The sequence below is a fragment of the Rutidosis leptorrhynchoides genome, chromosome 6, assembly GCF_046630445.1.
Source record: "Rutidosis leptorrhynchoides isolate AG116_Rl617_1_P2 chromosome 6, CSIRO_AGI_Rlap_v1, whole genome shotgun sequence".
NCBI lineage: Eukaryota > Viridiplantae > Streptophyta > Magnoliopsida > Asterales > Asteraceae > Rutidosis > Rutidosis leptorrhynchoides.
The window spans coordinates 294139611-294155908 of NC_092338.1; positions in this window are offsets into that span (position 1 = coordinate 294139611).

Genomic DNA, 16298 nt, shown 5'->3' on the forward strand with positions numbered 1-16298 from the left:
ACTTATATTTTTTATTATTTTATATTTTTAACTCTAATTAATTAAAGGGTATCTTATTTATTCAAAATATTATATATATTCTTATATTTATATTTATATAAATATATTTATGTTTTTATTTACACACAATTGTTCGTGAATCGTCGGGAATAGTCAAAGGTACAATGTTTTCCATGTAAATAGTTCAAAATTTTCAAACTCAACATTACAGACTTTGCTTATCGTGGCAGAATCATATAAAGATAAAGTTTAAATTTGTTCGGAAATTTCCGGGTCGTCACAAACTGCGGCTGCAATTCAGTTTGGGGTTCTGTGGCTGGCTATGCGGTCGACCGTGTCTTTGACCGTGTATGTTGCTGAACTTTTAATTCTATTCTTTTAAGCTATGTTTGACTTGGTCATTTGCAAGATAAAGTATAGATTAGTGACCTTGCATGTTTTATGTTAAGATGTCAGTCATCACTTATGCATATGTATGTGTCATCATCAAAACATATTCTTTGGTTAATCATCATACTTAACTTTGTTGTTTAGTTCATTAATCAACATCCAACCAACATTCTCCCCCTTTTTGATGATGACAAACATACAAGTGATGAGGGACATTTTGCTATAAATACGCAAGTGTTAACAATCACTTGTATCCATCTTTCTCCCCCTTTTGTCAAAGCAAAAAAGGTTAGCTCCCCCTAGAACTATGCTCGCCCTTAGACCAAAGCTCTCCCTTAAATTATGCACGTTGGAAAACATATATTAAAACATAACAAGCACATATTTTATTCAAGTCACATACTAAACATAGATAATTCATACATAGATAATTCATGACAGTCAGAAAAGTTCAATTATCATGACGAGAGGAGTGACCCTTGTCCTTGTCTTCAAGTCGTGACAATCTTCGACCAAGTTTTAGAATGTTTCCATGAATCACACTGTTTTGTCCTTGTGTCGAAAGAGAACAAAAGTTGGGTGGATTTTCAAGAGGAGGTTCTTGAATCCGCTTGGTTGAAGCTTTGCATATTGGATATGAAGAGACTTGAATGGAATGGTGAAACGGAGATGTCATTCCAACATATGCAAATAGTTTGGTCAGATGGAGACCATACGGAAGCGACATATGGGAATGTTGAGCTGCATGTTGCATTCTTGATGCCATGAAGTGTGCAACACTTACTTTGGAGGAGTTCAGGAGACACCATATGAAGGTGATTTCATTTTCATCAAGTCGATCCAGTAGTTCCCCCTTTCTGTAAACATTTGCAGTGATTATCTGTTGCCAGAGATCATATGTTGATGCAAGATGTTGACAAAGGAATCCATCCTTTTTGATGTATTCGGGTTTAAGAGTTCTGTTGCACATAATGTCCAGTGCATTGTCTCTCTTTACCCATTCAGGAAATTCATTGAACGAATTTAGTTTTAGAAAGAATGTTTGCCCTTCATTCAGAACACCCATAATATTTCCAAATTCTTTGAGCGTTAATGAATGACTTCTTCCATAAATAGAAAATGAGATTTTCTCATTATTTTGTGAGAATTGAAAATTCTCATAGAGTTCATTAATGTGAAGAGGATAAAGTGTACCTCTTAGATTGAGAAAAACATCCAACTTGATGTTTGAGAAGCTTTCAAGAGAGTAGGTAGTAAGATGATGTTTAAGAACTTCTCTCCCTTCAACAGTAGACCTCATTGTGAAGAACTTTTGCTTTACAGAGAGATATTTGGAATAATTGATGTGGGTGTGAATTTGTTGAATGTATTTGCTTTAATCGGCAAATGATGAATGTTGTCTAGTAAACTTGATGGGGTAGGTAGCTAAATTGAGAGCACTTTGACAGAGATATCAATTTGTCCTTTTGCAATCTATTGATCATTGAATTTGTGTAAGAGTGTTAGGACAAATCAATTCTGTAAGGTGTTCTGCGGTCGAATCACGGTCGACCGTGGGAGTAGCGGTACAGTGACAGATTTATCTTTTTGCATGGGTATACAAGTAAAATCAATTTAAACACACAATAAACATAACATTACGAATTATCTTACACGTAATTGTTTAGTGCCAACATTTAAGCACTTCACAGAGCATACAAGTATTCAATAAAGATCATTATCCCAAACACACAAGTTATGACCTACTGCAAGAGAATTTTTTCACAAATCCTTTCAACGCCTTCTTGAACCTAGAGGGATTCTCGCTAATCTCTTCCTCTCACTTAATAATCATGTCGATCTTGGTTTCGAAATTCGAGTTCACGAATTCTTGATGTTCCTGTAAGTTTGCCTCCTCATCTTGTATTCCTTCTTCATCCGATTCCTCCTTTGGTTGATAGTTCTCAATCTCATCTAGATCCTCTTGAAGACTTGATCTTCTTCCACGAGAGGTTTCTGATAAACGACCATTTTGAATGATGGTCGACTTATCTAGTGGCTCAAATGATGGTTGTTGAATAATAGCGTGAGTTACCTTGAGGTAGCTAAACAAACTATTCAGATGCATTCCATAAGAAAGAGATCTAGTTGATTCAGTCATCAGGTTGCTCATTCGGGACGCTATCAAAAATGCAACATTAATTTCCACATTTAGTTCAATTGCCCACATAACATAAATTTGAGTGACATGAATGTGGGAGTGGTTTCCTAGCCTACAGTAGATGTTATGGTCAATGATTTTGTTCAGAATATCAAGGTTCGACCGGAGATCCTTTCCGATTAGTCCCTTGGATAGGATTTCGGAGTGATTGGCGTTAGGTTTGCAGAGCAAGGTTAATGCATCAGTAGCTTGAATAAATTCAGGAAGATAATCTAGCTTGTGTCTTCTGCTGTAGAACTCCATTCCTTCAGTAGGTACACCCAGAATTTCACAAAAAGTTTTGAGAGGATATTCCCACCATTTTTTGTTAAGATGAAATCTTACCACATTAGTTTCTGAGTTAAAACTGAAGTTGGCATAGAATTCTCTTATCAGCTCAGGATATATAGGACCATTGATTAGTACGAAAGACGCTAGATTCCTTTGAAGCAGTTTGTCAATTATTTCAGGGAATGCTTCAAGGTTTATGATTCTTCCTTCTGCTATTGTTCTTGCTTTGAGCCATTTCTTGTTGTATAATGTACGTTGTCTTGCATCAGCTGGAGGATTATATCTTTCCTCACCACCTCTTGATTGAGCATCCCTGGTTCTTGCCATTTTCTACACGATGATACTTCAAATTAATTCAAAGTGTATAATTTCAATTGTAGGCAACAAGTTTTGCAAAATTTAATTATCATCAATACTTAGATGTTTTGATGTTAATGTTCTTCACATTTTCACTCTTCATTAGTGTCAATGAGTTTACAACTAGATTACGATTTTCACAAAGTTCATATGTGTTCTAGACTTTTGAGATCATCATCAACACATGTTTTGATATCCAACACTATCACACTCAATTTGCAACAATGTCATTTATATCATATGAACAATGATTCTATGAAAATCTAACCAAGATGTATAATGGACCCTAGAATTATTAAATATTAAATTAACGCATAGATAGGTACTACTACAATCGTTTCCAAGTTTTTCTTCAAGAACAATTTTGATTGTTTACATCAATTTAAGTTTTGATTCATTCTAGTTAGGGTTTCTTCATAACCCTAATTCATCATACAAACACAATTGAATGCTAGGAAAGCAAGGATTAATCATACCGAAAGTAGGAATTGAGATTGAAGGAATGAGCGTTCTTCTTTGTGCGATCGAACTCCTCAGCCGTGTGTAAAGTGTGTGTGTTTTGAAGTGAGTTGGAATGAAGTAAAAGTGAGGGTTTTATTTAATTTAAAACATAATCAGACCACGCACGGTTGAAGCAGGGTCGACCGTGGTGTTAGCCGTGCATGAATTTTCATACGTACAGGATAGGAGTCTGCGATTGGATATACGGTCAGCCGTAATGCTGCCGTGGATTCTTTTGATCACCAATTTCTTCACTTCTTCTTTTTTTGAATGCGTTTTGACGATTCTTAGGTTCTATAGAATACTTGAGGACAAGTTTTCTTTTCCTAACCTTGAGTGATTACATCCTCCCGATGTTTAATCATCAATGACACGTAATATACTATATTTATATGTATATATATATATATATATATATATATATATATATATATATATATATATATATATATATATTGCGATGACCCGGAAATTTCCGATCAAATTTAAACTTAAATCTTTATATGTTTCCGACACGATAAATAAAGTATGTAATGTTGAGTCTAGAAAATTTTGAAACGATGTTCATATATTCAATTGACCTTTGACTACTTCCGACGATTCACGAACAATTGTTTGTAAATTAATATTCATATATATATATATATATATATATATATATATATATATATATATATATATATATATATATATATATATATATATATATATATGTAAATGTAAGAATGTAAATTAATATTCATATATATATATATATATATATGTAAATGTAAGAATGTATAATAATTAGAAGTAATGAAACAAAATTTAAATTAAATATGTAAAATAAAATACAATCTAATCATTTGTGTTGAATATGTAAAGTAGTATATATAAAATAATGAAGTAACTACTAAAAATAAATATATGTACATGAATCCATACATAATTAATGTTGTAAGTATATTGTAATTTATATAAAATATATAAATATTAAATATTCAATACATGTTAACATATGATATTAATAATTAAATTAAGTATACAATTTAAAATATAAAAGTTAAATTATTAGCATTACTTCAATATAAATGATAAAATTAATATTATTAATATTAGTATTACTTTAATATATAAATATAAATATATGAAATTTGATTTATGCAAGTATTGTTATTAATATTATTGATATTATAATCCTTATTTATTTTGTTATTATTGTTATTATTAGTTACATTAATATTAATAAAATTAATATTAAATATTAATGTTTATATAATTAACATTATTATTATTTTTCTTTATATAATTTAAAGTGCAAATACAAATATATGTATATAATTGATATATAAAGATATAGATAAACATATATAAATACATATACAGTATATCTATATATATATACATAAATAGGGTTATATACATATACAAATTCAAATAATATGTATTCTGTTATCAATCTCTATCAACTTTTACAAAAGTCTTTTCACCTCCTGCTCATGATTTGTATCTGTCTGGTGAACATTGATATCAATTCATAATCCAGCCAAATCCGGCTAGCAATCGACATTCATCTCTAATTTTTTTTATTTTCTTTGTAGTACGGGTGATTCTTTTTGTCGAGCTTCTTTGCTAAAATACAAACAATGTACTCATGAATTTAGTCATAAACCAATCTCTTGTATCACCAAATCCATAAACAAACCACTGCAAGACTTATAGTTTCCTTCTTTTTCTGTTTCAATTGGAATCAACCATACCTGCTGCACGTCGTCTTTCCTTCCTACTCCTGTTGCAGTCGTTCTCTTGTTTTATTGCTGAATCCAAAACACTTAATCATATAATAAACCATTTACACCATCGTGATCATGATTCTTGATTGATTACCAACACCAACACAACACCACTTTAATGCTCAACATTTTTGGGTTCTTTTCTTCATCCTGTTAACCAAACGCCAACCATAAACCAATCATCTTAAAATTTCTCTTTACTTTTCCTTTTCACTTCTTCCTTGATAACCATCGAATAATCAACACAACAATACTTGTTTCCTGATTGAATTACAAATCAAAACTTGGGTGTTACTTTCTATTTCGAATATAACTAAAGCAACCCACCTTCAGGTTACCATCGCCACCTTCCACCAATTTTTTATTTCCTACATATTATACGTTTGTTTTTTCCTATTTCTGCCGAGCCATTTATTACAACTGAACCCACCTTTTAAACTCAATATTACTATTTTTTTTTTATATATATTGGCCAACAAGTATAAAGCAAGGAACCCCACTTGATAGATTCATTAAGATATTGGTCACATTTGATTAAAGTATCCACCACTCAATCAATTGATGATTTCTAATTAACGTTTCCTTGGATTCTACTCTCTTATTCGGCTAAGTAACCAAGAATGGAATTCATTATTCTTCCACTAAGTTTTGGTATGTTAATAATAATGATAAATGGGGTCAGCAAGATAATGACCCTCCCAAATCAGGATACATACGAAAAACTTTGAATTTAAATGATGAAAGTGTGTTACAGCGAATTATGGGGGTACTTTTGTTAATGGTTGTTTCCTGAATCTTTGACAATAAGATGACCCACTTGTTGAATTGAGATTTAAATATTAAACATAGAGTGAAGAGAGGCTGTCGAGTAACTGCATTCTCGAGTTTTTTTTTTTTTTCCTTTCGCTACTGCAGCAGCAAACCACACTGATTAAACCCTTGGGCCGTTTAAATATCACTGGACTTGGTTCGTGGGCTGTATTTTGGTGTTGGGCCGAGGTTCATCAACTGTTGGGCCGTAACTTCATTTTGGGACCGAGATGTTTGATGAGGAGGGATAAGTGATAACGAGTTATAAATAAACTGAGGTGTATAGTTCCAGGAAAAATCAATTTGGCCGGTTGGTTAAGGGGGTGTATGTTTAAATTTAAGTCCCTTAAAGGTAGTTTACATATATTATTATTATTATTATTATTGTTGTTGTTATTATTATTATTATTACTAAAAAGAATTACCATTTATTTACTAACATAATTTAAATTACAATTAGGATTACTAGTATTATTATTGTTAATACTAATATTATCATCACTAGTATTATTATCAAGTAAAATAGATAATATTTATTATCAACACTTTTACCACTATTATTATTGTTACAACTAAAATATTATCATAATTACCATTAGTAGAAAAATTATTAGTTTCATAGTTATTATAATTGTAAGTATCATATTATTACCACTTTTAATTATTAATATTATCATTATTATGAAAATAACTAGAATTTTAATCAAAATATGATTTAATGGAATTAGTAAAATTATTATAACTATTCTTATCACATTTATTATAATTATGATACGATTTAGTATTATTATCATTATTAATATCATTATTTTTATTAACATTATTATTATCAATTTATAAATATTAGAACCATTACTATTAATATAAGTATATTATTAGTATTAATATCATTACTTTTATCACTAATGTAATCATAACCATTATTATCTTAATTAAATATATTAAGTATTATAATTATTATCATTTTTATTATTAATATTACTCTAGTATTACTATAACTATTATTCTGTAAACAAAATATTATGTATATAAAAATAAATATATATTAAAATATATAAATTAATAATATAAAAATTATCACTAACAATAATATAAATATTTGTTCGATTTCGATTATATGTATTAATGGATATACAAATGATATAGGTTCGTGAATCCGAGGCCAACCCTGCATTGTTCAGTTCCGTCATGTGTATTTTTACTACACAATACAGTATTGTGAGTTTCATTTGCTCCCTTTTACTCTTTACATTTTTGGGCTGAGAATACATGCAAATGCTTTATTAACTGTTTTACAATATTTATATGCGTGAGTTTCATTTGCCCTTTTTACTCTTTACATTTTTGGGCTGAGAATACATGCAAATGCTTTATTAACTATTTTACAATATTTATATGCGTGAGTTTCATTTGATTCCCTTTTACTCATTACATTTTTGGGCTGAGAATACATGAAATGCTTTAATAACTGTTTTGCAATATTTATATACGTGAGTTTCATTTGCTCCCTTTTACTCTTTACATTTTTGGGCTGAGAATACATGCAAATGCTTTATTAACTGTTTTACAATATTTATATGCGTGAGTTTCATTTGCCCTTTTTACTCTTTACATTTTTGGGCTGAGAATACATGCAAATGCTTTATTAACTGTTTTACAATATTTATATGCGTGAGTTTCATTTGATTCCCTTTTACTCATTACATTTTTGGGCTGAGAATACATGAAATGCTTTAATAACTGTTTTGCAATATTTGTATACGTGAGTTTCATTTGCCTTTTTACCCTTTATATTTTTGGGCTGAGAATAAATGTGCAATTTTTATAAATGTTTTACGAAATAGACACAAGTAATCGAAACTACATTATATGGTTGAATTATTAAACCGAATATGCCCCTTTTAGTCTGGTAATCTAAGAATTAGGGAACAGACACCCTAATTGACGCGAATCCTTAAGATAGATCTATTGGGCCCAACAAGCCCCATCCAAAGTACCGGATGCTTTAGTACTTCAAAATTTATATCATGTCCGAAGGAGGATCCCGGAATGATGGGGATATTCTTATATGCATATTGTTAATGTCGGTTACCAGGTGTTCACCATATGAATGATTTTTGTCTCTATGCATGGGACGTATGTTTATGAGAATTGGAAGTATGAAATCTTGTGGTCTATTAAAATTATGAAATGATTCTTTATGATAAACTAATGAACTCACCAACCTTTTGGTTGACACTTGAAAGCATGTTTATTCTCAGGTACGAAAGAAATCCTTCCGCTGTGCAATTGCTCATTTTAAAGATATTAATTGGAATCATTCATGACATATTTCAAAAGACGTTACATTCGAGTCGTTGAGTTCATCAAGATTATTATTAAGTTAATTATAGTTAGATATATTATAAAATGGTATGCATGCCGTCAACTTTCGATGTAATGAAAGATGGTCTTTTCAAAAACGAATGCAATGTTTGTAAAATGTATCATATAGAGGTCAAGTACCTAGCGATGTAATCAACTGTTGTGAATCGTTTATAATCAATATGAACTTCGTCCTGATGGATTAGGACGGATCTTTACAGTTGGTATCAGAGCGGTGGTCGGAGCGAACCAGGTCTTGCATTAGTGAGTCTAACTAGTAGTTATTAGGATGCATTAGTGAGTCTGGACTTCGACCGTGTCTGCATGTCAAAAGTTTTGCATATCATTTCGTGTCGAAAATCATCTACTTATCATCCTTAGGAAATTACCTGTTTATCATTCTTAGTCTAGACACATCATACTGTAATGATTGCATAGACAGTGTATAGATAAATTCATTTCTTAACGTATCTGTTATTGTTACCTTTGCCTGACAGCTTCCGTAGATTCCTCCGTAACTTATGGGATTTTAGTATTATATATGCATATGTAAATTATGTATTGTCGGGTACTAATCTACATCCTATAATCTATTTCTTATCGAAAATACTTCATCTGATCATACGAGATGAATCCCTCAACCAGTTCGAGTCCTTCAGATTTCGATAACTATTCCGATAGTTATTCCGACAGTTATTCCGATATGGAAACACACTTGAACTCCGAAAGCAGTATAACCGGAATGGATCAACCAATCGGCCATCATCAATTCATCTGATGGGTTTGTAGTCTACTTAATCATTGAAGACAAGAAGAAGGTGAACCTTTCCACCAACCGAATTCACCTCTTGGCGAAGAACTTGAAGCATTCACTGGCTAACCAATTCGAAACACCATCTTCACCCTCATTTCCAGAGTAGCTCGACATGATTATATTCTATCCACAATTTGAAACTTTATTCATCTGCTCATTCCGATCGACAATTATCTAGGAGTAATACACGAAGTCAACGAACTTCGCGATCGAGTAATCAATTTGGAGATTATGGTGCAAAATTTAACAGCTTCAGCAACATCACCGGTACCAACAGTACCATCGGCAACAACACCAGTATCATCAACAATCCATGCCTCAACATCTCATTCTGTACCTCAAGCATAATCATCGTTCTACATGATGTTCTACATCATTTATCCCCGTACGACATGACGATTATGTAATCTCTAATGTTTTAGAGATTATATATTCTTGTTCTAACGGTAAATCAAAATGAGTTTAATATCATATTAACTCATTAAATCCATGATTACACCTGAAGAAAATATATATGTATATATGTTTTCATAAAGATTGTAATTAAAAATTCCTTTGTACAAACTGTTAATGGTGAAAATATTTTAACGGGTAGGTAATACCTGAGGAATATTTAGTTTTCACATTAATAAGTTACACTGTACATTCTTCGAATCTGATTCAACAATCATTTACTATCCTACTTACATCCACAGATATATGAATTCATTCACCACAGAATAACCATTTCCATTCAAATTTTATATTTGGATTTTAACCTATCAGAATCCAACAAGTGGCACAATGAAGAAAACATTTGATGGAATAAAACTTGCTAGAAACAAACAAATTAACTATGAGAAATTTTGTTAATAATCCACGCTAACAAAATCCTATCTAACTGTGGACAAATCAACTGAGGACGACCAACAGTGGACAATTCAAATGAATTAAAATATTAATTATAACATATGAAACTAAACAATTCTGCAAGTTTGCCACTTGATTTCATCTCAAACCTCATTTGTATCTTGACGATTACAATCTACGTTCAAACCTTTCGAGATTCTTGAAAACACAATCGGGAGGATGAATCAACCACACTTCATCTACGGAAGAAAAGATTTACGCATATAGTTATGCACCTGAAAAATTCTCGGAACCTGTATAAATGTTTAACACGTATCTGTGCTAGCTTCTTTGTCATTGTTATTTTCGAAAATAACAACGCACTTTCTTTTCAAATTAGCCAATTTTATGACAGCTCCAGCAAATCAACTTCAAGTTTTTCATTCGAATAAACCTTATTATAAAGATTACCCCTTTCATCATCGTTACCGGGGAACCGTTTATATTCCACACATTAGCATTAAACTTACCAGCAACTTCATTACTCATTGATTTAAGTCTCTCCAAAGAATCATTATGGTTGTTCATTAAAACCTTACCATATACTCATCCATATCTTAAAACGAGAATTACCATAACAATTATCGGAAATTAGCAATTAGTATTTTGAATCTCGTAGCAATTCTACATCAACGGTTATATGTATACACATAACAATTATCTTTTAGAATTATGAACTTTCATTCTGAAATTCTGAAAAGCACTTTAGCTTACGAATCAGATCTCTGAGTTCTGAAAAATGAATCGAGCAAACATAAAGGAGACCAAGGACAAATACAAGGACCAAACCCTGTATTTAAAGAATCTTGATGATTCTGTTTCTGATAGAATCTTTAGCGAATACCTTACTCCTTAACCGCTCTAAATCATCGTGAATGAATTTCTTCATCACAATTTGGTTCTAACATTCTAAGATATTATCGTATATTTCATTGTAAATATCCTCAATATTTCTGAAGATACCTTCATAAATATTCTCATCTGATATTAATTATCTCTCCACGCTATCTGTGTTATCTCATAAAAGGAAACTGTTTTAGTTTCTATATTCTGCGAACCTTCGAATTTAAAATATGAATGTTTTTTTTTTTGAAGTAGTGTTGGGAACTGATGCATGAGTTAGTATAATATAATGACACTTGATCAACGTGATTATATTACATTAGGTCATGCTGAGTTTCTAATGGAATGTGATGATTCACAGTATCATCATCATGTGCCATGTTACACGACTCTTACATTATACCCAATCTCCAAGCATATTAAGAACATATCTTCTTAATAGTTCTATCTTTTCTATTGAATTCTGGTAAATTGACAAATCAAGATCGTGCCATTACGATTCCCTTCTTAGAATATTAACTATGTTCATTTCAAAATCCATATCTACGAATTCCGGGCCATCGTTCGCTTGACTTGAAGTCGGGAAGAGGAGACAAAAGTATGAAACTCTTGAATATAAAAGAAAATATAAAGCTCGATGACAACACATAAATTACAAACCGTGCATATCAATACGTATTGCCATGTAAAGGCACGGGAGAATTAAAATTACTATAACCCTAAGGTAATAGTAAAAAATAAATAAAATCCTCCAGTGGTAGATGAAAGAGAAGAATGACAGATATGAAAGTTAAGAGTACATTAAGAATCAGAACAGAATGGAGCATATTGACGAATGTTTTAAAGTAGGAATTGAGGGGGGAAGAATAGAAGGTGTGAATTGTAAGGAAACGACGGGGGTGGATTTATAGTAAAATATCCGACAGAGCAATCGAAACAGAATATTGCATTTAATCAAAGAAGATCCTGATTTTCTTAATCGCCGAAGAACCAAATCTTATTATGAAGAATTTCTTTAAATTCCATGAATTTCGAAAATCAATCATAACTACGTCATCAGTTAAAATGATTCTACAATTACTCATTTCACTCTTTTGCGATAGCTTCACTTATACTCTGCGCGTAATCAAATTGTTTTATCTACATTACTCAATGATGATAAAACTCTATTTATCAACTCATATTCGTCATGAAAACATTTTTATTGTTAGCTATGACGACCTCACTCAAATTTCGGGACGAAATTTCTTTAACAGGTAGGTACTGTGATGACCCGGAAATTTCCGATCAAATTTAAACTTAAATCTTTATATGTTTCTGACATGATAAATAAAGTATGTAATGTTGAGTCTAGAAAATTTTGAAACGATGTTCATATATTCAATTGACCTTTGACTACTTCCGACGATTCACGAACAATTGTTTGTAAATTAATATTCATATACATATACATATATATATATATATATATATATATATATATATATATATATATATATATATATATATATATATATATATATATATATATATATATATATATATATATATATATATATATATATATATATATATATATATATATATATATGTAAATGTAAGAATGTAAATTAATATTCATATATATATATGTAAATGTAAGAATGTATAATAATTAGAAGTAATGAAACAAAATTTAAATTAAATATGTAAAATAAAATACAATCTAATCATTTGTGTTGAATATGTAAAGTAGTATATATAAAATAATGAAGTAACTACTAAAAATAAATATATGTACATGAATCCATACATAATTAATGTTGTAAGTATATTGTAATTTATATAAAATATATAAATATTAAATATTCAATACATGTTAACATATGATATTAATAATTAAATTAAGTATACAATTTAAAATATAAAAGTTAAATTATTAGCATTACTTCAATATAAATGATAAAATTAATATTATTAATATTAGTATTACTTTAATATATAAATATAAATATATGAAATTTGATTTATGCAAGTATTGTTATTAATATTATTGATATTATAATCCTTATTTATTTTGTTATTATTGTTATTATTAGTTACATTAATATTAATAAAATTAATATTAAATATTAATGTTTATATAATTAACATTATTATTATTTTTCTTTATATAATTTAAAGTGCAAATACAAATATATGTATATAATTGATATATAAAGATATAGATACACATATATAAATACATATACAGTATATCTATATATATACATAAATAGGGTTATATACATATACAAATTCAAATAATATGTATTCTATTATCAATCTCTATCAACTTTTACAAAAGTCTTTTCACCTCCTGCTCATGATTTGTATCTGTCTGGTGAACATTGATATCAATTCATAATCCAGCCAAATCCGGCTAGCAATCGACATTCATCTCTAATTTTTTTTATTTTCTTTGTAGTACGGGTGATTCTTTTTGTCGAGCTTCTTTGCTAAAATACAAACAATGTACTCATGAATTTAGTCATAAACCAATCTCTTGTATCACCAAATCCATAAACAAACCACTGCAAGACTTATAGTTTCCTTCTTTTTCTGTTTCAATTGGAATCAACCATACCTGCTGCACGTCCTCTTTCCTTCCTACTCCTGTTGCAGTCGTTCTCTTGTTTTATTGCTGAATCCAAAACACTTAATCATATAATAAACCATTTACACCATCGTGATCATGATTCTTGATTGATTACCAACACCAACACAACACCACTTTAATGCTTAACATTTCTGGGTTCTTTTCTTCATCATGTTAACCAAACGCCAACCATAAACCAATCATCTTAAAATTTCTCTTTACTTTTCCTTTTCACTTCTTCCTTGATAACCATCGAATAATCAACACAACAATACTTGTTTCCTGATTGAATTACAAATCAAAACTTGGGTGTTACTTTCTATTTCGAATATAACTAAAGCAACCCACCTTCAGGTTACCATTGCCACCTTCCACTAATTTTTTATTTCCTACATATTATACGTTTGTTTTTTCCTATTTCTGCCGAGCCATTTATTACAACTGAACCCACCTTTTAAACTCAATATTACTATATTTTTTTTATATATTGGCCAACAAGTATAAAGCAAGGAACCCCACTTGATATATTCATTAAGATATTGGTCACATTTGATTAAAGTATCCACCACTCAATCAATTGATGATTTCTAATTAACATTTCCTTGGATTCTACTCTCTTATTCGGCCAAGTAACCAAGAATGGATTTCATTATTCTTCCACTAAGTTTTGGTATGTTAATAATAATGATAAATGGGGTCAGCAAGATAATGACCCTCCCAAATCAGGATACATACGAAAAACTTTGAATTTAAATGATGAAAGTATGTTACAGCGAATTATGGGGATACTTTTGTTAATGGTTGTTTCCTGAATCTTTGACAATAAGATGACCCACTTGTTGAATTGAGATTTAAATATTAAACATAGAGTGAAGAGAGGCTGTCGAGTAACTGCATTCTCGAGTTATTTTTTTTTTCCTTTCGCTACTGCAGCAGCAAACCACACTGATTAAACCCTTGGGCCGTTTAAATATCACTGGACTTGGTTCGTGGGCTGTATTTTGGTGTTGAGCCGAGGTTCATCAACTGTTGGGCTGTAACTTCATTTTGGGACCGAGATGTTTGATGAGGAGGGATAAGTGATAACGAGTTATAAATAAACTGAGGTGTATAGTTCCAGGAAAAATCAATTTGGCTGGTTGGTTAAGGGGGTGTATGTTTAAATGAGAGGTCGTGGATTCGAGTCCCGGCTCCAGCAGCTTATTTTTTTAAGTCCCTTAAAGGTAGTTTACATATATTATTATTATTATTATTATTATTGTTGTTGTTATTATTATTATTATTACTAAAAAGAATTGCCATTTATTTTTACTAACATAATTTAAATTACAATTAGGATTACTAGTATTATTATTGTTAATACTAATATTATCATCACTAGTATTATTATCAAGTAAAATAGATAATATTTATTATCAACACTTTTACCACTATTATTATTGTTACAACTAAAATATTATCATAATTACCATTAGTAGAAAAATTATTAGTTTCATAGTTATTATAATTGTAAGTATCATATTATTACCACTTTTAATTATTAATATTATTATTATTATGAAAATAACTAGAATTTTAATCAAAATATGATTTATTGGAATTAGTAAAATTATTATAACTATTCTTATCACATTTATTATAATTATGATACGATTTAGTATTATTATCATTATTAATATCATTATTTTTATTAACATTATTATTATCAATTTATAAATATTAGAACCATTACTATTAATATAAGTATATTATTAGTATTAATATCATTACTTTTATCACTAATGAAATCATAACCATTATTATCTTAATTAAATATATTAAGTATTATAATTATTATCATTTTTATTATTAATATTACTCTAGTATTACTATAACTATTATTCTGTAAACAAAATATTATGTATATAAAAATAAATATATATTAAAATATATAAATTAATAATATAAAAATTATCACTAACAATAATATAAATATTTGTTCGATTTCGATTATATGTATTAATGGATATACAAATGATATAGGTTCGTGAATCCGAGGCCAACCCTGCATTGTTCAGTTCTGTCATGTGTATTTTTACTACACAATACAGTATTGTGAGTTTCATTTGCTCCCTTTTACTCTTTACATTTTTGGGCTGAGAATACATGCAAATGCTTTATTAACTGTTTTACAATATTTATATGCATGAGTTTCATTTGCCCTTTTTACTCTTTACATTTTTGGGCTGAGAATACATGCAAATGCTTTATTAACTGTTTTACAATATTTATATGCGTGAGTTTCATTTGATTCCCTTTTACTCATTACATTTTTGGGCTGAGAATACATGAAATGCTTTAATAACTGTTTTGCAATATTTATATACGTGAGTTTCATTTGCTCCCTTTTACTCTTTACATTTTTGGGCTGAGAATACATGCAAATGCTTTATTAACTGTTTTACAATATTTATATGCGTGAGTTTCATTTGC